At 38.3% G+C, this 24,705-nt stretch overlaps 1 protein-coding gene across 6 annotated transcripts in view; it reads right to left on the bottom strand.

The window, feature by feature from the left end:
- BCAR3 (BCAR3 adaptor protein, NSP family member) overlaps positions 1-24,705 on the bottom strand; it is a 94,995-nt gene that overhangs the window by 64,314 nt on the left and 5,976 nt on the right. Inside the window, exons 1-3 of one of the 6 annotated variants that reach the window (XM_064719879.1) lie at positions 16,791-17,009; positions 15,176-15,248; positions 14,183-14,277 (exon numbers count right to left, since the gene is read on the bottom strand). The gene's annotated coding sequence lies outside the window, so the exon portion shown is untranslated. Of the gene's footprint in view, positions 1-14,182; positions 14,278-15,175; positions 15,249-16,790; positions 17,010-22,654; positions 22,820-24,705 lie in introns of those variants that run through there. The other 5 variants (XM_064719882.1, XM_064719881.1, XM_064719880.1 and 2 more) reach the window with 5 other exon arrangements.

Below are 24,705 nucleotides of genomic sequence, written 5' to 3'. Positions count from 1 at the left end.
AAACAATATTGTAACCAACGGTGTACTTTCTAATGGCACTACTCTAATACAATTTGTTCGGGAGCTTCAAACAATTCTTTAGCCTCTAAAATGGGTCTGTTGGCGAATTTCTCTAAGGCCAAATAGTCGTCATTTTCCCTTGCTTCTTTGCAGCTACACTCATAACATTGGAGGTCTAGTAAACGACTTTGTACGTTCCAAAATTTTCTATCGCAACGTCCACAAAGAAATCTAATTAGTCTCACACAATTTCTTTCCCCACACCCAAAACACGGCTGATCGTGAATAGGGTCCTGTGGGTCAGGTCTTTGTTGACTGTATGTTTCAACCCACCCTGTCTACTGTATTGGCGTGCTACGCAATGCAGCTCTAGCTTCGGCATTAAATTCTGCTACGAGAGATAAAGGTTTTGGCAAAGTCAATGTTAGTTTATGTTGGATTCTCACGTGATCTTGCGGAGACAGCTGACTCAGAAGTCTGTACATCTAGGGCAGGTTTAATCTCTTCTTGTTTGTTTTCCGGAGCTCTCTTGACTCGTGAATAGTGGATCTACGTAGGTCGTTCCTTGATCTGAACTGCGGTGAAGGTAGTCAGCAGCACTTGGAAAGGTCCCTCTCACTTTTCTTGTAGGGGTTTTCTTAAAAGATTCTTAACATACACTCAATCACCGGGGTTAAACGGATGCAATTTGCAATCCGGTTGCTTAGGTTGGTGCTCTATCATCACAGCAGCATTCTTATCAAACTGTTTCCCCACCGCAATTACATAATCGTAAATGTATTGATTACCAATCTGGTCTATGACATCTCCATTTACAGCTTGCATAGCATAAGGTCTACCATATAGAATTTCAAAAGGACTTAACTTTTCTTTCGATCTTGGCTTGACTCTCAGTCTCAGCAGAGCAATAGGCAAAGCTTGATACTACTGCAAATTAGTCTCTTGGCATATTTTAGCAATTTGCTGTTTGATAAGATGATTCATCTTTTCTACTTGCCTACTGGCCTGTGGACGGTAGGGCGTGTGCAATTGCCAATTGATTTGTAATGCTTTGCTTATTGCTTTCACTACTTTTGCACAGAAATGTGTACCTCTATCTGAAGAAATGCTCTTCGGTACTCTAAACCGTGGAATAATTTCATTCAACAGTACTCTAGTTACCTCTCTTTCTTTATTTGTCTTACAGGGGAATGCTTCAGGCCACCCAGAAAATGTGTCAGTTAATACCAACAGGTACTGAAACTCCCCTTTTCTTGGGAGTTCAGAAAAATCAATTTGTCATATCTCACTTGGGAATTTACTTCGGTTTATAGCTCTTAGGTGTACTTTGGTTCTTGTGTTTGGGTTGTTCTTCAGACACTGTTCACACTGGGACGTAACGTGTTTTATAGTAGTAAATAATTTTGGTCCTGCTATTCTGGTCTGCAAATATTGGTAAAGCGAATCTAGGCCCCAATGGGCCTTCTCATGTTCTGCCTTCACAAACTGCCACATCACGTTTCCTGGTATCACTAACTGTCTTGTTTCTAATCGACCCCGACCATTTTCTAGTATTTTGCCCTTATTCCTTTGAATCTACTTATGATCTGATTCTTGGTAATCTGGCTGGATATTGATATCCAGCTCCCCTGGTATTAGGGCCGCTATTTCCGCTTCCCTATTTCTTATGGCCGCCAATTTAGCTTCTGTATCTGCCTTCCTGTTCCCTATTTCTGGAATAGTATTGCCTTTCAAGTGCCCCTTGCAATGCATTATGGCTACTTGTGTTGGGAGTTGGACCGCCTCTAGCAGTCGCAGAACCTCTTCTGCATGTTTGACTGTTTTTCTTTGTGTAGCCAACAGTCTTCTTTCTTTCCAGATGGCTCCATGAGCATGTACGACAGAAAAGGCATATTTAGAGTCTGTCCATATATTAATTTGCATGTTCTCTGCTAATTCCAGGGCTCGGGTCAGGGCTATCAGCTCTGCCTTTTGAGATGAAGTCCCTGCAGGCAGGGGGTTTGACTCAATTACCCTCTCTGTAGTGGTGACTGCATAGCCAGCCATTCTTACTCTTTGCCTCACGAAGCTGCTGCCATCTGAAAACCAGTTGTCCGCGTCTTCGAACGGCTCTTCTTTGAGATCTGGGCGACTGGAGTAGACGGCTTCAATTGTTTTCAGGCAGTCATGTTCGATGGGTTCTGCTGGAGCTCTTCTTTCTAAGAATGAAGCTGGGTTCACAATATTAGTTACCTGAATGGTTACATCATCTGATTCAGCTAGGATGGCCTGGTACTTTAAAAATCTGGAAGGCGACAACCAATGGTTGCCTTTCTGTTCTAGCACAGCTGACACAGTGTGGGATACTAACACAGTCACTTTTTGGCCTAGCGTAAACTTCCTGGCCTCTTCTATGTTAATTATCACTGCGGCCACTGCCCTCAGACAGCCTGGCCATCCTTTACTTACTTCATCTAATCGCTTGGAGAAGTAGGCCACAGCTCTCTTGTGTGGTCCCAACTGCTGTGCTAGTACTCCTAGGGCCATCCCTTGCCGCTCATGGGAAAATAGCCAGAATGGTTTTGACACATCTGGGAGACTTAAGGCTGGTGCTCTCATCAGCTCCCGCTTCAGCCTCTTAAAGGCCTCTTCTGCCTCGGGAGTCCAAACTAGGACATTCTTGGTTTACAATGGTTTAGCGAGTATCTCATACTGGTAGATCCATAGCCGACACCAACCTGTCATCTCTAGAAAGGCGCGCAGGTCTCTCACTGTCTCTGGTTTGGGCATCTGGCAGATGGCCTCTTTCCTGGCTGCTCCTAGGGATCGCTGTCCTCTGGAGATTTATCTCAGGTACACCACTTCCTTTTGCACTAGTTGTGCTTTCTGTTGAGAGACTCGATATCTACTTAAACTCAGGAAATTCAACAAGGAAATAGTCCATTCAATGCATTCTTCCTCTGTCACTGTCGCTATTAGGAGGTCGTCTACGTACTGCAGGAGAGCGCCATCTCCCGGCGGCCCTTCCCATTGTTCTAATTCTTTGGCTAACTGATTCTCAAAGATCGTGGGCGAGTTAGACTAGCCTTGGGGCAACCGTGTCTAGGTAAGTTGGGTCTTTCTCCTCCTATCTACTGATTCCCACTCAAAGGCAAAAATCCTTTGACTCTCGGGGGCTAAGGGAAGGCAGAAGAATGCGTCTTTCAAATCTAATACGGTGAACCAGGCCAGGCTATCCTTTAGCCTAGTTAAAAGCGTATATGGATTAGCAACCACCGGGTGTAATGTCTTGGTTATTTCGTTTACTGCCCTCAGATCTTGAACGAGCCTATACGTTCTATTAGGTTTCTCTACTGGCAAGATCGGTGTATTAAAATCCGATTCACATTCTACTAATAACCCCAGTTCTAAAAACCTTTTGATTATGGGCTCAATTCCCTTTCTGTCTTCTATCTTCAGAGGGTATTGTTTTCTTACTACTGGTCTTGCCCCGACTTTAAGTTCGACAACAATCGGTGTCGCTCGTTTTGATTTTCCAGGTATATCCGTAGCCCATACCAATGGATAAGTCTTGCTCAGGATTCGCTCGAAATTGTGGTTCTCAGGTTTGGGTTCCACACAACTGATTGTTAGGCTTAGGGCTGTAATCAGTTGTTCATCGTTTACTTGAAATTCCAATTTGTCCTTGTTGAACTTTATTATGGCTCTCAGGTTTTCTAATAGGTCTCTTCCCAATAAGGGCTTTGGCGAATTTGGTAAATACAGGAACTGAAGTATTCCCATTTGTTTCTCAATTTTGTATTTAATGGGTTTCAAAAAGTAAGCTTTTTCTGGTTGGCCTGTTGCTCCCACAACTTGTACAAATTCATCACTTTTAGGTATTCGTGCTCTTTTCCACAAGTACTATATGCCAATATACCTTAACACTTCATTCACACAATTTCCATTCGCTTTGTCCAGGAAATGTGGATCGGGACTCTGCTCTCGTTTCGCAGCGATGCTGCGTCTCACTTACTCTACACACACTCGTACAGTGAAAGGTTCTTACCTTATGGCCTTGGTCGCCGATAGACTGTGAAATACCGGGTTCTCAAGTTCATGCACATACATTTCTAATCTGTTTACATAGAAAGTAATAAAAGCGTCTCCTACAAGATTTTACAACGGACACATAAAACAAACACATAAAACCACCAATTAACACATCTTTCTCCCGTTCTCAAAGAACAGTAGGCAATCTCTCATACAGCAAAACACACCAAAGATACCAAGTTCAACTCTTCTCTACTATAACTTAGTCGTTTCCTTTTGTACTCTTTTCACGGGACTTTAACCCGTATTTACGGGACTTTAACTCGCATTTACGGGACTTTAACCCGTACCGTATTTACGGGACTTTAACCCGCATTTACGGGACTTTAACCCGTACCGTATTTACGGGACTTTAACCCGTATTTACGGGACTTTAACCCGTACCGTATTTACGGGACTTTAACCCGTACCGTATTTACGGGACTTTAACCCGCATTTACGGGACTTTAACCCGTACCGTATTTACGGGACTTTAACCTGCATTTACGGGACTTTAACCCGTACCGTATTTACGGGACTTTAACCCGCATTTACGGGACTTTAACCCGTACCGTATTTACGGGACTTTAACCCGTATTTACGGGACTTTAACCCGTACCGTATTTACGGGACTTTAACCCGTATTTACGGGACTTTAACCCGTAAAATCAGGGATTTTTACCGAGGCGTCCCTCCGGCTTACCCTGCGAGCGGTCACGTCTGACCCTCGTTTTCCAAACAAAGCGCTTTATCCCAAAACCAACAAACAATTCAAATACCTCTTAAAGCCAATAGGCAATTAAAATACTTCTTAATTGAGCAGGAGATGCAGCCAGCGTCCATCTGAGAGCACCGGTCTAGGGAAGGAGCTTCTCCCGACGAAAAGCCGTCAGAGGCGCCCAGAAGACCCCGACCCTAGACCCGGCTCGGGAGAGGACCCTTAAGGCTTGGATCTCCTGTCTGGTGCCATATCTCCTGCCTGGCTCGCCAGAAAATGATGCCAAATTTTGCCCCAAACAGGCAGAGTGACTGCCTAATCAGACTCAGCTTAAGTCAATTAAGCAGGAGGTATTTTTATTAGCGACGCGTCGGAGAAATCACAAAATGGATTTCTGAGTTCACATAGCAAAAGCAAGCCTTATATACAATTTTGGGTATAGGATTACATCAGATCAGATACATAATCATGCATATTCATATGGGGCGTGGTGTAGGCGGAGCGTGGGCGGAGCGTAGGTGGAGACATCTCTTTTGGGGAATTTTCAGGTGGTCGTTCCTGTTGCCTTCACCATAGACGGGGTCTTTCCGATGAGTCTTCCTCTTTAAACTTTTGAACTCTTTTCCTAATTTGGTCAATTCCCGGTGTATTTGGCTTAGATCTCGTGGCTTGGCAAAACCCTTAGGGTCGTTTTGACATTGCTGGCTCTAAACCTGCTTAGCTTATTAGTTTCTCCTATACCTATCTCTTCTCTTGTCATGATGCTCTACCTTTTATCTAATTTATTGCTCTGTTTTCCTAGTGCTGTGCTTTCTCCGTGTGTTCTAGTGCTAGGCCCTTCTTTACATGCCTCTCATTCTATGTTTTAACTCATTACTTCTGGAAAGCTATCTGCTTTAGGGCTTCAAATGCATGCAGTTATGCAAGATCTGCACAGACAAATACTTAAGCTTCCAAGAATTGCTGCATTTCTGAAGACATGTCTATGTGCAAGTTTGAGCATAGCCTAAATCAATTCAAGAATGCCCAATTCTAAATCTGCAACTGGCTGGCTGAATATTTTTTGTCCGAACACTGATTCCAGAAGCAGGAAATGCTCACATTCAGACACCTAGTGCATTGAATTGCGTATTTTTGTTATTTCATTTTAGTTTTAGTTGAAGATCTTTCTCTCATCTATACTTGAGAAGAAGTAGTTGCTCATTAGCTCTGGATAAACTGTCTGTAATTATGACTTTTCAGCTACAAACCACATATTCTAAGATATCCGCTTACTCTCAACACACAAGAAGCTGCCCCAAAGGCTGACAAGTTATGGTCAGCAAAGAGTCAGTGCTGCTTTCTGTGAGATGGGGAAAGTCATTTAGCATTTTCATAATTCTTGGAACACTAGAAAAGCTTTGATGTCTTTCTTCTTTTTTGAAAATAAAAATTGCAAACGTAAAAATACCGCTCTGCAGAAAGGTAGGCCACAGTAGCAGTATTAATTGTATCAGTGGACAATACATTCCTAGAAATGCTTTAAAAGCATTTCAGTTCGAACAGCAACAGTTCGCAATATACAAAATGTTTTGGATGTCTGTGAATTTTACCTCAGTACTCAGCCTTGGAAAAAAGTCAAAATGGTTGCGCTTCAGAGACACATACACAGTTATACTGTGGAAGATGTAATTCTGGAATTTGTCACTTCATAGACTGTTAAAGAACAAAAATACTAATTTGCAAGTCACATTGTGAAATCCCTCTATTATCCATTGGAATACTGTGTTATATTATTTGCTTTATTGCAGATTTTTCATTATCGTGAAAGTATTGCAGGCTATGGGTAATGAGTATACATCTAAAGAACTGTGGCATTCCAGTAACTAGGAGTATTTTGTGGAGTAACATTGACCAGAAGATCTACACATTTAATTGACACACCACAAAAGAATTTCCATGAGGAATGTGAAAGCCACAGAGAACATTCTTATGTGAGGCGAGGACAAGCTCAGCCCCTGACATCTTTCATTTATGGCTTGCTTTAAACAGGTACTTTCAGATTGCAAGATCAGCACGAAGGGCACATGATTCTCAGAGAGATAAAAGGAAAACCACAGCTGGTTGGCTAAAACATAAATAAAACCCTGGACAAATACCTCTTTTCTGGTTCATACATTTTAAAGTAAGAGACTTCAAATTTGTTGTCATAAAAGATCCCTTTTCAAAACTGTTTAGCAACTTCAGTAAGAACATATATTTTTAAGACTACATATTTTTCTATTTAATTGTGACTGCTTAGGATTCCATATTAGTACATAACAATTTTTAAATCTACAGTAATTGGTAGAAGTCATCACACCTATCATCCCAGAACAAAGAAAAATTTTGCACTAAGCATGAAAGGAATCCTAGAATTTCCATAGAGCAGCATTCTCTTTAACAATACAGTGATAAACTGTGGCTATCTAATCTTACTTGGCCAGCTGCATTTGCTGTTATTAATTTATACCAAAAAACAACCTCCAAACCAACAAATAAATGCAAACCAAAATACCAATATTCCTGTTGTCCAAACCCCCGTACAAAACGAAATTCATGCCCTTGTATGATAAGACACTAAGAAATACAAGATGCTTTACTTTCAAATCCATTGCAATTACACCTTTGAATAGGATTATTTTTGTATTATTATGGCACACTTTCACATGCCATTTGCTAACACCTTGGTAGACTTATCCTTTTTGCTTTAATGAAAAATTTATTCCTACAGCTGAAGGAGAAAAAAGTTCCCTTTCTCTCACAAGGCAACTAATTGCCTTTCTGGTCTTTCTGCTAATGGTAGTTTTGGTGAATAAACTCAAATAACTCCTATTTAACCAATAGTATACTGTTCATTGGATGCAGGGTACAACCTAGTGGTCCGGACTCAAGATCTACTCATAGCCTTATCAAAGTTAAGAGTAATATGGAATTGCAAAACAAATTGTAAAACCCACTAAATATATCATTATGAGATGTGGTTGTAGGCAGAGGGAGTTCCCTATTATTCTATTTTTTACATTATTTATTTTTATCTCTGAAAATAGGATTAACTTTTCCTTAAGGCAGGTAATGACAACATTTTTCAAGATGCAAAATATGATTATGAACACACTGGCAAAGTGTGTGGCAGATTTTGGGCACATATTTTTTCCCAACTAAGAAATTAATATCCTTCCTTTCCCTGGAAAGAAAAATAAAAATGACAGCATGTATTGCAGAGAAACACAAGATCTCTCTTCTGTTTATCTATTCTGAAAAATGTCAGTTCCTATACATTTAAGGACCTGGAAAAAGAGATCATCATAGGTTTGGTCAGGTCACCAGATTTTTGGGATAGAACCACTAAGGCTACATGACTTGCTTCTATTTCTTAGTTAGACTTCTGTTCAAGACTGAAGGTATTCTGGACTCCTTACATGGAAGGTCTTGCAGAACTGCCCACATAATTTATACCATTTCTGGAGTTTTCACATAAAAAGAAACAATTTAAATCTCACCTAAGTTTGTATCATTCTATTTCTGAGCCCCGCCTGTTCAGAGGCTTTTATGAAATCAAGTTACTGCTAAAAAATATTAAATGAGCAATAATGGGAGATTCCTAGCACAGCTCTCTGATCTACTGAGCTGAACTTTTGCTTTCAGAGTGCTTTCCTGCATTCTCTCTCACAGGCGCAGCCATGCATATTGGGACACACATGATGCAAATGCACAGAGAAAGGTATTTTATATGTAGCTTTTAGATCCAGTTGTTCACACTCCAATGCTTTACTAGACCGATAAGTCATTGGTTCTTTCCTCTATCACACTATCCCATTAAAAAGATGCTGCTACTGATGTTGCCTTGTAATATTGCAGATAATATGTAATATCAGATTCTTACTTCAGCTATGGTTTTGTCAAATTGGCACCATTAATTTTTAAAAAGTGTGTATGACAAAGGTACCACGATTGAGTAACCCCAAATCACAATATGACTATAGAAAGTATTCCAGGCACAGTAATTCATGCTCCTTTTTCAGTCTCCCTTTGGGATTCAGGCAGTACTATGACTCAAGCCACATATCATGGTATAATCCTGTCCCCAACAAAATTACTCATGTGAGTCAGCAGAGCCAGCAATTTCATCTCATCTGGAAAGTAATTTCCCTTATTGTGCCTTTTCTCTTTCAGCAAAATTGACTTGGATTGTATTTCCAAATTAAAACTATCCTCCTGCTGTGACAAAATAATTTATTAGTATAAATTGATTTACTGGACACTTGCCTGGGTAAATTTGCTTAAGGTTTTTAATCACTTGAACTTGGCATGCTTTCCTAACTTGAATGAAAGGCCCATCAGTTTTGTTTTCAGATAGATTGTAATGCACTTCCACTTCAGATGTACCTTTATCTTTTTCTGTCATTAATGAAATCAACAAAACCTCTTAATTACAGCCTCAATAAATCTGACCTTTCCATGCAACATCATGCACACCTCAGGTCCTGTGTTGTGGCACTGAGTAATAACACTGAGCAAAGGTCTGTTCCCTTTGCTCATCACAGCTATTTGTGCTTAACTAGGCAATTCATTCAGAAATGTTGCATTGTGGTGCATATTCAAGTGGCAGGAATTTTCTGCCATTTTTGCACCAGCTTCTGTATACTGTAGAATGAAAAATTTAAAAATATTTTAAAAATTAAAAATTGGAAGTGGTCATGAAGCTTGTGATGTCACATCTCAGAGATCTTACCACCATAATACAAAAAAACTACCTCTTCTTTTGCAGACCAAGTCATAATTCTATTTCTTCTCTCTCTTCTTTAAGCAATTTGCCAAGTGTAAGATGTGCTTTAAGTAGTATAGTTAATTTTTGAAAATACAATACAGATTTACAATTTAAGACAGTAAATCTATGTATTTTGGAAAAAATCTCAAAAAATAACTGTTTTATAAAAGGAATACTAAAGGCAGAGTGGGAAAGCCAGAAGATATCAGTCAATGACCCCAAAGCTTGCCTCATCTCCACAGAAATGTTAATATTTTATTGAGAAAAGTAACCTTCTTCTCTGAGATTTGTTCCTACAGTAATGGTAATTTGCCACAATTTCAATGACACTTGTTCTAGCCTACTGCTTTAAATAAATTTTGCAGTTAAGAACTGAACAAGGTTCTGCTAACCTAATAGAGCTGTAGGCTGGTAATGCTGGTAATGCAACTTAGTAAAGTCTGTAATAAAGCCAACTCCATCTTTTCTGCTGACAAAAAGAGAAGGGTACCTCCAAGATGGGGAAAGAGACAAAAGCAGCAGAAATACCTGAAAAGCAATCCACCAGCAGAACCAAAGTGTCAGACACTGATCAAACAAATACTGGGGCTGTGCACTGGTCAGTCCAGAGAAAGCACTTACTGGGCCAAAGACTGTGGCTAAAAGGAGTTGGAAACCAGGACCAAAAATTCCTTCCTCTCTGTATTCACAGGAACAGAGCCTGATACACTGCACATAAACTGGATGACATCACAAGTAAATGATCTCCATTCTTTTTTTCAGATAGGAATAATATGAAAAACCTTGATGTTTTGGTTAACTGTGCATGAAAATCAATTACGCATTGTGTAATAAGTACAACCATATTCCAACTCTAGACTTAAATGAAAAGACATCTTATAAGCAAAGAACTACCTAAGTAAGAAAATTTCATAGATGGGAATGTGATCTATGTAGAAACTTTATGTACAGGGCATCAAGGGTGAAGAGGGAAAAAGAAAGCATAAGAATATAATGTAAAAAAAGGCTTATGTTCTTACAGTGGTGATGGTGTGACAAAATGAAGCAAAGAAATAAAATTATCAAAGTGGTACCCCTGATAAATCCCTGTTATAACATGTAGAAAATACACAAGAAAATCACAAAAGAAGATGTGAGAGAGACTTGACTGGGTAGAGAAAATTGCCCAGGAAGAGAGGCTGTTATTTCAAGTCAACTCAGGAGTCTTCTTTCCTTCACTATACATCCACAAGAAACCTTGTGCTGCCACAAAGCAAGCAATGGCAAGGAGTTGCTTATACAGCAAAATGAAAATTTGAGACATTAAGCATCCAGTCAAATCCTGCTATATGTTATGGACACCTCTGCAATCTAGAACAGAGTCTGCATGCAAACATAAACCCTTTAATTTATCCTGGACTGCAAAATAAAGCAACTGAGGCAGAGACTTCCTTACTTTGGCCAACTGTGTTCTGGGAGCAACTCCAGTAAAAAGATTGGTAATTCTCTAGGGAGTGTCACTGTAGCTTTTTGATTCACTGCAAAACTCAGGGCCCTTGAACACGAGAAATGATAAAGCTGCATGGAAAATTTCAGCTCTGTTTTGTAACACCCAAGAGGTTTAAAATCTGAGGTTTATTTTCTTTCTCTAGAACAATCTGAAAGTCTTTTAAGCATACCAAGTTGATGTATTCTTAAACAGTCCCTTTCCCTCTTAATGAAAGGACAGGCTTGATGAAGGTCTCTATCTCTTTACCCCATGGGAGTCTATGCAGAAGCTGTTTGCTGAAAAGGGACCGAAACACACATTTTACTAGAATCATATTTCATGATTTGTTGAAAAGAGATGAGTACAGGAAAACAGTAACAAAAACACGGCAAAACTATACCACCAAATAGATCACTACCTTGCAACACTTCATTTGCAAACAGATCAAAACAAGCACTTAAATTCAAGCAGTGGCTCTATTACATTGAATTTAAAACACAAATGAAAGAATGTTCCACCAAAACTTCTAAACCACCACATTTCAAAGTGATAATCAGAATTTACAACATAAGTTTTAAACAAAAAATATATTTTAAAAAAAACCCCTAAGACTGTGTACATATAAGATTTAACTTTTACTCTTCTTTCCTCTTCCTTGGAATTTCATTTCAAGCTTTTCCCCTAATTGTGACTATTAAAACATAATTTAAGACTCTGAAATTCTCAAAGTTCTATGGAAAACTTAAAATTTAAAATGAATTGTAATCTTTCAGAAATCCATTTAATTTTTGCCACAATGAAAATGACAAACATAAGTTTGCTTGTGGGGTACCATAAGCTGCAAGCTTTTTTCATATTTATATTGCCACCAATTAGAAGTTTGTGTACTACAATTTAGGTAGACATAGGTGAACTTTATAGATTGTTTCTAGTTACATTGTGAACTATCACTTTTTCATCAAACAAGTTAAAGCACAAGTCTGATAATCTCATAGGGTAAGGATATGATGACAACTCCTCCTAGTGGAAGCACATCTGACACAACAAAATTCAGAAGCATACAGATTTCCTAAGTATCATGCTAGGTTTTTGCTGGTACTAGCTAGCTCTGCACTTTTTCTGCCCTTTACTTAATTAAACTAAGTCTCATCCAACTTCTCAGTACAATAAAAAAAATCTATGGGCTTTTAAGGAAGGTGAAAATAATTTCAATTTAAAATTTTTTTGCTGTTACACTGGTATAACATGGTTTCTACACATAGCTGAGAATCAGATTTCAAATTAATCTAAAGCAATCTTTTACTGCAGGACTATGTGTCACCACCATCTCTTAAAACTGTGGGTGAGACTGATGTGATGCAAAGTAACTTACATTTATGGTGAACAATGAAGCTCTGCTGATTTACTGCTGCTGGGAGTGCAGCTCGCCGTGGCTCCTTTTTGTTTCCTCTTTCACTCATACTTTGTTTCGACAGTGCCAGGAATGATTTCCATGTGAATGAGTTCCCTACACTTATCTGAATAGACTACTCTGTTCACCCAATTCCATCTCCAAGGCTCAGACTGTCACAGACATTACACATGCTGTTCAGCCAGAACCTAGAGGAGTGGTTTACCAGAATAGCTCAGAGCAGACAGAGCTAGTAGGAATATGCAGTATCACGTAATATGCTGAACAGCTATCAGTGCTCTAATTCATTTATTTTAGTCCCTGATTTGCTTCATGTTTCCTTGTTCAAATTCTTTTAAGTCCAATATATTTCTGGTGAAACTTTGAGAAGTTGTTGTGAAGGATGTAAGGATATTACATTCTTTGAAAAGAAACCATTAGCATAAATATTGTTGGCAGTCTAGGCACTGGAGGGATACTTCTAACATAGATTTTTATGCCCATCCAACATTTAGCAAATCTGTTGCAGACTACAGAGAAACAAATACAAAACATTACTCAACTTGTATATGCTGTTCTGGCCAATGTTTGTGTAAAGATAAATAGTCTACAAAGTACCCATCAGGAGTTAAATACATACTGACTCAGCAACCACATCGCAGATTTTCATGCCAGACATCTCACAAAAAATGCCACAGACATCAAGCTACTTTATCTTTATGTAAGACTTCAAACTGGGTATTTTTACTTGGTGGGATGTCAATATCATCACCAGTAGCTTACAAGAAACAACTAAGACACTGGTTCATCATTCTTTATGTAAGAGCATATTGAAGGCATAGACTAACCACCTCGTTTATTTCCCTTACATACAGGAGTGTAACTTTCTCCATTTCATAACATCAACATAGTCTTAATTAGAAAGCCAAAGTTCTAAAACAGAAGCAGCAGTTTTTCACACAATCTTATTCAATTTGGAACATGATGTCACTCATGTCCTGGGTAGCAAAAAGATAAATGAGTTTAAAAGATGGTCTATATAGATAAAACAACAAATAAAAAACTATTTAAAACAAAGACAGACATAATCAAGATCTCTGAAAACTCTTACAGGATGAATTACTAGCAGCTGTGGTAGTAAATATCTCTGTACACCTACGTTCTTACAACACTTCTGTAAGCAAAACTTTGTTCTAGGAAGAGACTTCTGGTCCATTCATGCAAATGTTCTTGCATTGCGCACAGAATGAAGATATGGCACAAAGCTGCTCCACAAGTACAAATTAGGTCAAACAATTCTGAAGTGTCACTTTGCTCTTGCAGATTTTAACAATACTTGGCCCAGTGCATGGGCAGAATCCTATCCCTACAACCAGATTTGTCATTGTACATTCTCCTGCCATTGGTCTAAAGTTAAAATGAATCTACTGTGTATGCTTTCTGATTGCCAGAAATGGCAAATGTTTGTGCTTAATGCAGGTGATATGACAGCAATCAGGGGATCAAGTATTAATGAACCCAGCATGTCACCAGAAAAGACTAGTACAAATCTCCAAATACATTCAGTACAAGCAACTTAGCAGATCTTTTGAAGGCTACAGCTAATTGCCACAGTATTTATGTGATTTACTCATTACTCAAATGAATAAATAGAACGAAGATAATCAAACACTTAAATAGAAAAGGTTGGTCACTACTGTCTGGTAAATCTTTTCTCTTTCTGTGTGTCTGTGTGGTCTTTTGTAGCCAGATGGGAGTTCATCCTACCTGCACAAGCAGTGTGTCAGTTCAGTGCTGAAACTGAGCCAGTATTCACTGTTGAAAAGACTCCACAGCTGCTTCTCAGCTTGAACAGCCAGAGCCTATAATGCACCCAACAGTAACAGACTGTAAATACATATGCCATATAATCAGAAATCTGATTAAAGCTAGCATGCTAAGCTCTCTGTGGGGAGAAGGGATGACGAAAGAAGGAGTTTACATCTGTGATTCTAAGCTAACGTTTTACTGTGGACTGATCCAACTTCAACATTCCAGTCCTGCTCCTTTCAATTCCTCAGCCATATCAGCACAGAAGTTCCTCACCTCCATCACACCAAATCTACCACTTGTGTGGTCAGATGCTAAACTGGATACATGAAATGGTCCTATTGTACTGGAAACACAAAATTGTGCCCCTGCACAGTGGATTTTTAAAAAAAAAAAGTGCAGATGCAGAACCATGGCCTGTCTCAAGTTCTCTAACTCCTAATTACTGCAGTGGGTTTCCAAAATGTTTTATTATTTAATACATTCATCTTCAGCTCTTCTACCCTTCAGAATAGGAAGGAAATAGTAGGACTGCCATATTTTTAATAAGGCTGCTCTGAGACACATAACATCTAAAAAAATCCTCAATTAAAAAAATATTCTTTTTATTTGCCTTCTTCTGTTTGAAACTTTACGGTTAACTTACGTCTATCTTTCAAGAAATTCTATAAATTTGTGTTCTACAAATAACACAGTTTATTTTTCTTTAAAGGCTGAGGTATTCACATGACTAATTAACTCTAGGATTTGAGTGCTTTCTAATGTACCAAAATTGATTTGTGATAAGAATCAAACTGGCAGTAGAAATAAAAAAAAAAATACATCACAGGTGTGTTTGCTAAATCATGATCAACAGACAAATGTGGTCTCAAGTTGTGCTTCATTCTGCACCCACATGGCAGGTTTTGCAGTGTAACAAAAGGAAGGGCTATGGTGGCGCTTCTCACATACCCCAGTGCTAAATCAATCTTCCTGGGTTAAGATACTGGCAAACGTGGTTTGAGCAAGCCAAGCTGATTTTGCACTGAAATTGATAAGAACAAAAAGTTTAGTTTATCTCAGCTTGGTTTCTCCTTTTCTGCAAGAGTTTAGTAGTCCTGAGCCCTTTTACCCTGCAAGCTGCCTTTGCTCGTGTGTATAAAAATTCTTCTTGCTTGGCTGCTCTAAACTTCTGAGCTGTGTAGTTGCCAACAGGATTTGTCTTCTCCTTCATACTCTTTGCCTCTCACTCCTACTCATTAGTCTGGTACTCCAAGCACAAAGTCATGCCTGGTACATTTTCCTATCTATTTATGCACTCATTCTTGTTGACTTTTATTTTACAACAAAGTGATAAGAACTGTTTAGGGGTTAGGAGCAGAACATAACATGCTAGTTGCTACATCCAAGTTCAAAAAGCTGCATGATAAGCAATAAAAAAAAATTAACTTTGAAATGAAAAATAATTTAAATTCAACACCCACAGAAAGTAAAATCACTTGCTGATTTGTTTCTTTTTAATCAACCCATAATTAAAAAGGAAAAGAAAAGTAGTGTATTTCCTGAAGATAATATAGAATATCATCTTAGGAATAGAAACCATAGAATCATTTGGTTGGAAAAGACCTTTAAGATAATCAAGATCAAATAAACTGGTTTATTAAAATAAACTATTGTATTCAATGAGAATGATTCTGTAAGATACTGGGCACAAAGCTGTAAAAAATGAAGTTCTAATATAATTTTTAATTTCAGATTGATGTTTTCTCTGTTTTCTAAATTGAATGTCCTTGTATACGTGGCAGTTAGACTTAGAATTCACAATACTATGTAAATTGCACTGAGACAACTATCAATAAAAAATGGCTAATTATCACTAAAATTTTGGCTAAAAATGGTAATACATGAGAAGCTGCGTTATGGAGAGCTCAGCCATAAAGGAAAAGATGGTCATAACCTCATTGACTTTTTTAGTAAGTCAACCTGTCTGTAAGAGTCAGACAGATCCTTCACTTACATGTGACTCTATATGCAAAAAGCAATAACTTGGTTTGTAGCACACCTTTGGATCCAAACATTTAACAAGTTTAAATGTTAAAATACATGGGTTCCAGTTAGAGAAAATACTTGTAGCAAGTCAGGAATTTCTTTGAATCATCTGAGCTTACATGCAAAAATGCTGCAGTCATATTTTTTTAAAAGCAGGGCAAGTCTCATAAACAAAGAGCTACTTCCTTTCCCTTTGAAGATATGGTATAGGCAGCGCCAGGAGTACTAGAGACAGATAAAAAGCACCACAGGTAGATAAAACAAAACGCTGGGCCAGTCTAAACTTGCAATGCCAATTCAAATTTGTTCAGAGTATTTTTGATTAATTTTGTGGTAGTAAGCCTAATTCCTTACCAAATCTGTCTACATACCAGTTTTATTGGTATTTCTGCAGATAGCACAAAGGATTTCTTTCCAGTCCCTTCCCGCTTCCCTCCTACTCTGTGATGCAATGTTACTGCATCCAAAGCACAAAGTATCCTTAAATGGAGGCTGGATTCTACTGCTTTCTCAGTCATCCCCACTGAGCTGTCCTTACCTGCTGATTTCTGTTCCGCAGAGCTCCTCCTAACACTGTGCTGTGCACTGACCCTCTTCCTCAGAAGCTCTCCAGCCTTGCCTCACCATATTCTGTAACAATCTGTTCCAAGAACAGCACAAGTGCAGAGACGGGATAATCCACCCTGCTCCAGTGTAGGACACCTTCCAGTAGAACTCTGGTTCTCAAGTGTTTAGAGGAGCTCAGCTGAGGTTCAGAGCAAAGCTGATTGCTTCTGCCAAGCCCTTCATTTGCAGCAATATCTGAACACCTGGTCAGTGACACAGGTGTATCTTAGTTTGAGTTAAAATCCTAATGCATTGCAGCTGAAGCACTGGGCTCCTACCTGTGGTATTACTTTGCCTTTGGTTGTGTTGGCTTTAATCCTGCAATTACCAGATAAACTCATCACAAATTTTATAGTGTATCATGTGCAACCTGAAAGGAGAGCTTCAGTGCTTTTAAGTGTTGGAGTTTAACTTATTAAATGTTTCCTCTGCCTGAAGCTTTATGTATTCACATTAGAAGGGCAAAAGACAAAGATGGCTTAGTTACAACTCTCTGCAGAATTAACAGCAGCTCTTCCTTGATATATTTCCTTCATTTAATACCCCACCTATTTCAAAGACATTTTCAGTGTTTACAATACAGAACTAAATCTGCATGCAAAAATAACACAGACTTGTGTTTTACATCAGCAGCTGTATTCCACAAAATGGAACTAAACCAGAACCAGCTCATCTCCTGTCCTGGAGGGCTTGCTCAATAGCAGGCTTTCCAAGCAAGCCTGCATTAGGCTTGCTGCAGAAGAGTCTGATCTCTGCTGGAACACGAGGGTAGGCAAGTTTCAAGACTGACAGCACTGTACTGTAAAACCTGCGCTTTATTAGCACACGTACCTATGTTAATTTTAAAAGTCACACTGATAAATCTAGACATTTGATGAAGGAAGTGCATCAATGTGTAACACAGTAGTCATTGTACTGAAGTGTATAGTTGAGAGAACTCTGTTAAAGTCTCTCAAGTACTTTAAGCTACAATATGAAGAAATATCCACACGATACTTAACATTATATGGAAATGTTCTGCTCTCAGTTCTAATGACATGGCTGGGCATGGATGTACAGGACTTGCACACAGAAAACAGTGGAACACCCATCAAGAGCACTGCATTTATGGATGGTTCCCAAACTTCATGAGCAAAGTAACATGATTAGTTTCCTAGACCATTTTTGTTAATGCTGATATTTTAAAATTTTATTGCAGTTTTTTTGAAGTTGTTCTCTGTCTTGGTATAACTGAACAACTCTATTTTATCCTGCTCCTCAAGTAATCTTGTCCTTTAACTTTTCACTTTTCCTCTTAGAGTTTCATGGACTCACTTCTAGAGAATCCTTCTAATAGTATTTTCAAAAAGTAGGAAATAAACTCGGTATTAATAAGAAAGGCACAGACAGATAAACGTGAGGTGCAGTAAAGAGGAAGAAAAAGAGTGGCTAAAACCAGTCAGATGAAAAGACATCGAGAAAATTTTAAGTTGAATTAAGTAGGGAGAGTAAAGAGAATGGAGAACAGGAATCTCAAACAGACCAAAATAAATGCTGAAAGCCTGCAGTAAAACATGATTAGAGAAAAAACTGACACGTGAGAATGACTAAAATTTTCCTTGTTTGTTTTTTTTTTTCCTTACTGTTACATGAGCAATAGTGCAGTTTCACTAGTGGAAGAGTCTGTAAACATGTTAATAGCTCTAGAAGTAGATCAAGAGTTGCCTAGATAATAGGTTTCTATTTTCTAAGTACATAATTTTTTCTCCATTAATAAGAAAAAAATCCATAGTTGAATTGCATCAGTTGGTATGTTGTCTTCTGGCTGAATTCCTGTTAAGTGATGCTGTCCTCAAGGCATTTTTTCTTAATAGCTTTATTTTGGCAAGTCTTAAGGGAAAATTAACAGCAGAGGTATGCAATTTGAAAAAAATTGTTAATATTCGGAGAAGTTGTAGGGTAAGAAAAAAACCACTAATATTGGGGAATTGTAATGAAAAAAAATACCAAATTATCTTATAGTAATTTCCTTAACTTGGGTATCAAGACAGACATATTTAATAATAGTATTTTTCTTCTTAAATAGTATCTGCCTGCATACAAAGTGAGGGTTTTTTTTGGAAAAACCAAACTAAACCACAAACTCCCCACGCCCCAATAAACCCAACCAAAACAATCCACAGTGCTTTTTAGTCTATGTCAGTGCTATGACAAGGTCTCAGCTGGCCCTAATTTCAACTGTTTGAGACAAGGACAGTACAACAAGAGACAAACCAAACTGAAAAAAAGTGTATGGAGGAAGTGAAATAAAGTTACTCAAAAGAGAGGTATTTTTTTCTCATTCTTAGATATAATATGGTTATGATGGAGAGTTTCAGAAGTAGAAGCATACAATATCCTGTAAATCTTAGTCACTCTTCAAATCATCATTAGGCTCTATGGCTGAGAAAATAGTTATGCAGCAGGGAACTGCTACAGCAAGCTTAATGATGGGGGGATTAGAGTTGAAAGTGAGAGCACTAGACATTCTTTTCTAGCAAAATAGTTCAAATCCCAAGTGAGACAGTAGGATAAATGAGCCAGAGGGCCTCCATTCATTCTCCAGCAAACGGCACATCACAAAAGATCCATACATTATGCCAGGAAAATACTCAGCAAGAATGAGAAGCCTTGGAAACAGAAATTCTTGACTTAGAGTCTGGTTGAAGGTCACTGCTCTAACACTGCACAGTTCACATATTTGCATTTGATATATTGATATGTAAAGGAATTTCTGAGTTGTTTATGTTCTTTTAGTTCTGTAAATGATCCAAAGATTGAGAAAAATATTCATCTTTTCAACTTCGTCGGCTGGTGTAAGGGGACTAAAAGAAATGCTTCACGTTATTGAAGGAGCTACTAAAACTATACAGAAACTATACAGACAAACTCTTTCGTCATTTCTGTGTAAAGGAAAACAGAGTCAGATTTAAAGTTTTGGGTTTCACACCAGAGCTTCACTATAAATTAATAAGCCTACATCCAATTTGTTTGTTAAGACCCTGTTTAATGGTTTCAGAAAATTCCTGTTAGCTAATTAAACACGATGAACTTATGTTTACTGATTTGCTAGCCCCCTGCTTGACTTCAAAATAAAGCTATGCTACATTGATTTTTTTATTATTCCATGATGCTTAAATCAAATGAGATTAGACACAGTTAAAAAAGCAGCACTAATCTGAAAACATTACTCAATCAAATAAAGTGACAGGCCTTTCATTAAAAATATGCAGAAAAGACTCCAACAGGGACTAGATTATTTTCCTTTTTTTTCAGAAACCCTTTTGTATGACAAAAAGAGTACTTAGCCTGGCATCTCATTATTATTCAAATCATATAATCCATTGCAAAGGATTCTGCAATCCTTACACAGTTTGTAAGTGCCATTTACTGCAGGAATCAATAATGCACTGAGATGTAGAACTTCAGTGCAACAAATCAGATGTGTGAGTGCCCAAACACTGGCACTGCTGATTGCAATCAGCTGTTGGGACACACAGAAAAAGTTATGGGCATAAATTAATGGCTGTTTTTAAGAAGCTTAGATTAGCAGGTTGCTGTTTGACTCAGTTTATTACTGCATGTGGCCAAAGAGGAGGACACAAATAAGTATTTGCTGTTTTACAAACACTTGACTGAATGCACATGCACACAGCAGACACTGATGTGATCCACCGTTACAATGACTGAGAACTGCTGAGTGATTTTCCAGGACTCCAACTGGACAGATGCTGTCTGAGGGTATTCTTTAGCAGATACATGTATCTGTCTCTAGCTGGTTGGTGAACTGCACCCAACTCCAGAAATCCAGTGTGGTGATTCTGCAGTAGGGACTCTAAGGTATGGCATGCTTCATCTTCTGAAAGCAAAACCCACTCAAAAATATGCAGTTCAGAGTATCTTATAATTTCACCATCCAAAACAAGAAAGGCACAACATCTCATTTCTTGAAATCAAATTTCTAACCTCATGAAGCACACCTGCCTCTATCAATAGTACTTGCACTTTGGTTCTTCTTGTTGCAGCACACTGGCTGCAAGACTGAGGAAATGAGCTTGAAGTGTAGGACACACATGGATCCTTAAAGCTTCAGCTCAGACAAAAACTCACCTAAATAAGGGAATGGTTAAATTAATTGCACCATGAGGGTCTTGCTCATAAATGATTAATGCATTTCAAAGTTCTTGCTATCTTCCTCCTTTGCTGATAGCATGGCACATAAAAATAGAAACCAGTCTCTGACCCCTGCACACAGAACTAAAGCCAGCACAAGCAAGAGAAGAACATGACATAAATTACATAAATTGCTATTGTAGATAAGTTTATTTGCATACTGAAAAATCTTTCTCTGATGGTGCCAGCTGCTGGTGAGAAGAATGAGGACACCTAGAAAGAGGGGTATTCTGACATTACAGTATCACAGAAGTGAATAAGCAAACAAGAAAAGGCTGGGAGAGATCAAAACAACCATGTTTAGAAAAAGTATATTATGTATGTAACACTATTTTACCAGCATTTCAGCATCTCTTGTGTTGACTGGTGCTCTAAGAAAAAATCCACTCTAACTTTACTAACTGTGAAGACACTCCTCAAGTACATAAACAAAGAATCTTACTAGTCTAAAGCACAAAACTGTAATGCACAAACTCTTTTAAAACCAAGAAATATGCCAAGGAACTAGAACCCAATCCATGTAATTCAATAGCAAGAAACTTCTGTCTGAATATCTACAAAACACTTGTGGTTTTGATAGTTTAATGAAAGAGTTGCTTCTTAAATAGCTCTTTAAATCATATATCCTTAAAGGTTCTTTGTTTTCAGTTATGTATTATCCTAAAATTAATTTTTTACTTAGGTAATATTGAAATGAAACTCTCCTTTTCCTAGGTATCATCCCTCACAAAGAAGTTGGTGCTTGTGCCATGACTGCAGCATTTTTCCAAGAGCTGAAACAAGTACAGTCATGTGCACTGAGCTGAGCAGTGCTGCTGTGAAGGAGGAGAGCAGACATTCCCCTGCTGGGTATTACAGCTGCTGTTTTCCCCAGCCTTTTCTGCCATCCTCCAGCAGTATTAGATCACAGACATTTACATGCAAACTTCTCTATGTAACACATTTCAAATTTTTTCAATCCCTGTGATTGCATCTTTTTATTTAATAGTTAAGCTGACATAAACCTATCAATTTCAAAGTAAAAATGTTTCTAATATATTCCTGTATTTTCCCTCAGGATTCTCCCTTATTTTTTCAAAGTCAGCTGAAAAGATATGTGAAAATCAGGTTAATTTTGTCTTTCAAATAATTTAGATTGATAAATTCACAAAAACAAAAAAAAAAAAGCCAATTCATAACTCTGAAAAAATTCCCTGAAGATAATGCAACATGAGAAGAAAGTTTCCTTGCGTTACTTAACTTGAAAATAGTTGACACATAAAAATTTTATAAAAATACAGACATCTAAAATATTATAAATGTTTCTCCCTCAAAGTATTACAACAATACAATAAATGCTTTAATCTAATTCTCTTTGGATCTTACAATACCTCTCACTATTATATATTCAGAGTTACTTTAATTCAGAATTTAAAAAATCACTACTAGCATACTGAGCAATAGCTGTCACAATTAAGATCCAAAATTAAAATCTTTCCAGGTTTTAAACCCACAAAAAGTTGATTTGGAAACATCTGCTAACACAATCATTTGTTACTAACACCAAGCACTGTTTCTAACAGTAAGACTGTACAGGTTAATAAATAGACATACAACAGTTCTTACCATAGCAGGAGGCTATCATGGTCTACTGTGAGCTCTTAAAATGCAAAAGCTGCTTGACAAAGACACACCTTGAGGAGTTCCGTGCCCAATCAGCACTCAGACCTGCCCAGGAGACAGCAGCTGATGAATCACAGGGACGATAGCTGAGCAGAGAGGTTTTTCCCCCTAAATCAAGGAGAAGTTGAATACTGTGTTGAGTAAACTTATTCGCACTTTAATTTTAATTATTATTTTTACTTTTCTAGTAGGTGAAAAATGTGCCATCTATTTACCAATGAGCCATTATGAAATACAGAAGTTCCTACTTTCAGCTGAGAGTTTTGCAGGCTACTTCTTAAAAAATATTTCTTAGTTAAAAATTATTGTAAAAAAGTTTATTAAGAAACTGGAAGAAAGAAGAAAATCCAAATATCACCACTCCCCTTGCTCCTAACAAAAGGACAAGCTCAAAAACACCCTCCATCAATCCAGAGTTCAACAAACTAATAGGGAGGTAAACTTATCTATTCCAGGCATCACACTATATTTTATAATGTATTATTATTAATAGTAGTAGCATTAATGATGATAATGAAAATGATGATGATGATGATGATGATATGGAAGTTACTAAAAGTTCCAGTTAGGATCTCTGCCCACCCACCCAGGCTGTATATCTGCCCTGGAAACATTGGTACTCTCGAAACCTAGGCGTGTGACTGCATCACGGTGCGGCGCTTTCCCCAGGGCTTGTTTGCTCCCAGAGCACGGACACTGCCCGAGCGAGGGATCAGTGACGGCCACAGGAGGCGCAGGCTGCGGCTGTGCTGATGCAGAGCTGGCGCTCAGGCTCTGCTGGGACACCTCCCGTGCCTGCAGGACACAGCTCAGGCTCTGCTGGGACATCTCCTGTGCCTGCAGGACACAGCTCAGGCACTGCTGGGACATCTCCTGTGCCTGCAGGACACAGCCAGCTGGAGGAGAGGGGTCCACACGGGGCTCTCACTCCACACTGCTCATTGCACTGTGTGTCCTTGTCTTCATCTAATAGTGCAACAAACAGCCTCTAAGTGAAATGTTTGACAGTGGACATGAGAAATAGAATTGCCTTAAGAAAATCCTGTAAGAGCTCAAAAAACCAAAATATCAGATGCCCTTTCTCTGGACACAATCTGCCCAGTGTGCTGAGCTCTGTTTTGGGACCTGTTTAACACTACACAACTCAGCATCTGGAAGGAAATAAAACTACCTACACTATCCTTTTCCTTTACAGTGTTAGCCACAACAAATGGCATTTTAAGCAATATTTTATAGTCTGTCTTGCGTAGTGTGACCTTAACAAACCCATATCTCAGTATGCAAATCAACAGGTCATTAATTTGCTTCTAGATATAACACAAAGGAAGAGAGGTATCACATCAGAAGTGTTAAAATTCATGAGCTGAAAATGAATGATTCTGCCATTTATGTAAGTATACTAAAGTTAAACTGTATATGGCTTGCACTTGTAAATTCCCATGTCAGATGTATGTCACACAAGCTTTGCCAACAGAGACACAGAAAATAATCTGAATTTCTGATTTTATGAAGAAGGAAATTAATACACCTGGGGAACTGATTTCATCATGTTCTATCATGTTTTAGCTGCACACTCACTCTAAACCCATTCTGCATTGCAGAAATGAAGACCCTGAAAAAACAATCTCTACCCAAAGCCAACCCCTTAACAAAGTTTTATTAGAAACCATTTTGGTTGCTAATGTGAGACCTCATTCTCCATAATCCAGGTCCTTATGTTTCCCCTTTGCCCCTTCTTTTTTTCACTTACACTCTCAGATTTTTCTAAGGATTCTAAAGCAACTTCTCTACCAGATTCCATTATTGCATTTTAACTCAGTGTTTAAGTTACTTGTCCAGCCTGCCTAGAGATACAATTTCACACACTTTCACCAAATGCTATTTCACTCTTTCTCATTTTTATTGGTAACATAAAACACACAACTATGTCTAGTAGATAACTGCTTTGCTGTCAAACAAAAACAAAAAGCACAGTCAAAAAGCACAAGGCCTCT

This window comes from Zonotrichia leucophrys, chromosome 8, assembly GCF_028769735.1.
Source record: "Zonotrichia leucophrys gambelii isolate GWCS_2022_RI chromosome 8, RI_Zleu_2.0, whole genome shotgun sequence".
Taxonomy (NCBI): domain Eukaryota; kingdom Metazoa; phylum Chordata; class Aves; order Passeriformes; family Passerellidae; genus Zonotrichia; species Zonotrichia leucophrys.
This window is presented reverse-complemented; position numbering and strand designations above follow the sequence as displayed.